This window comes from Macrobrachium nipponense, chromosome 10, assembly GCF_015104395.2.
Source record: "Macrobrachium nipponense isolate FS-2020 chromosome 10, ASM1510439v2, whole genome shotgun sequence".
NCBI classification, from domain to species: domain Eukaryota; kingdom Metazoa; phylum Arthropoda; class Malacostraca; order Decapoda; family Palaemonidae; genus Macrobrachium; species Macrobrachium nipponense.
Genome location: NC_087204.1, coordinates 44,138,955 through 44,140,156, shown reverse-complemented (window position 1 = coordinate 44,140,156; position 1,202 = coordinate 44,138,955).

Below are 1,202 nucleotides of genomic sequence, written 5' to 3'. Positions count from 1 at the left end.
AGTTACGAGGGAACGAGTTCAAGGCCATCATCTCTGTTTTGCTTTTCAGTTGTTCTTGCTACCAGCTAGAAGGTCAGCAATCCTTACATTATGATATTAGTTTTATATGTGGTCTGAAGAATTCCAAGGATATAATGGAAAGATAGGTTAAATTTTAGTATATTTAGAACAAAATTAAACAACAATTACCACCCCATTTGTCCATCCATGCAAAATTCAGGATGAATTTCCTTTAGTGAAAAGGTATTCTCAACCTCACGCCTCATTTTGCTGTTCTGAAAGTCTTTTGCTTTGCGACATTCGGTAAATGGAAAGAGGGAAGCACTTATCGAATAGAAACAGACGGAAAATCGAGATTTCAAATGCTTTCTCAATACCAAGTAAATAAAATTGATCTTAACGTAACATTTTGCAGATTAATCAGTACTTCCTAAAACACTGCTGAAGAACGTATTAGGGGCGTGCTAAATATTTAGCATTACCATTAATTCTACCCTAATTGTCGTTTGTCGCAAAAACGTGAGGTACTCTGAGAATTTGTGGTCTTGTCGAAAAGAATTTAGTTCTTCAATATGTTCATTACAAAAACAAAGAACATATTAATGTTTTGTGCTACTTGGCTTGCTTCATGGTGCTGAAGAATGACCCATTTATGCATACCAGCTCGAGACTTAATATCTTTGAGTACGTTTGTTATAAAGAGATTCAAAGAATACTCTGGAGTCAAAGTGACAAATGTAGAAGTCCAGCAGGGAGCCAGTTCTGACTCATGCTACTTTATCAATATATACAAGAAAAGACTTTGCTGGGTAGGCTATCTTAAAGTAAAAATTCTTGACGGTTAAATTCAGAGAAAAACATTGTATAAGGAAATAAAGGAAGAGAAATGCAGGAGAAAAGATTTTAGCCCTTACCCAACCGTAAAAATGTAAAATGAATGTATTTGGAGAGTGCTGTGGTGCTAATGAAGTGAATTGACGCTTGTTCAAGAAGAGCAGGCATGTATGCTGAACACATCCTTTTAGTATCACATATATTCAGTTAATGTTGCTGAGTATTTAATAATTATAAAGTGGTAAGTAAAGGATGACTTTCACACACACTACAGTAATAGGCTTTTTCACTGTTTTGTAAACATATTTCATTACCGGAAACGACAGAATCTCGCTAAGTATTGAAAGAAAGGTTGTGAAATTAATTAA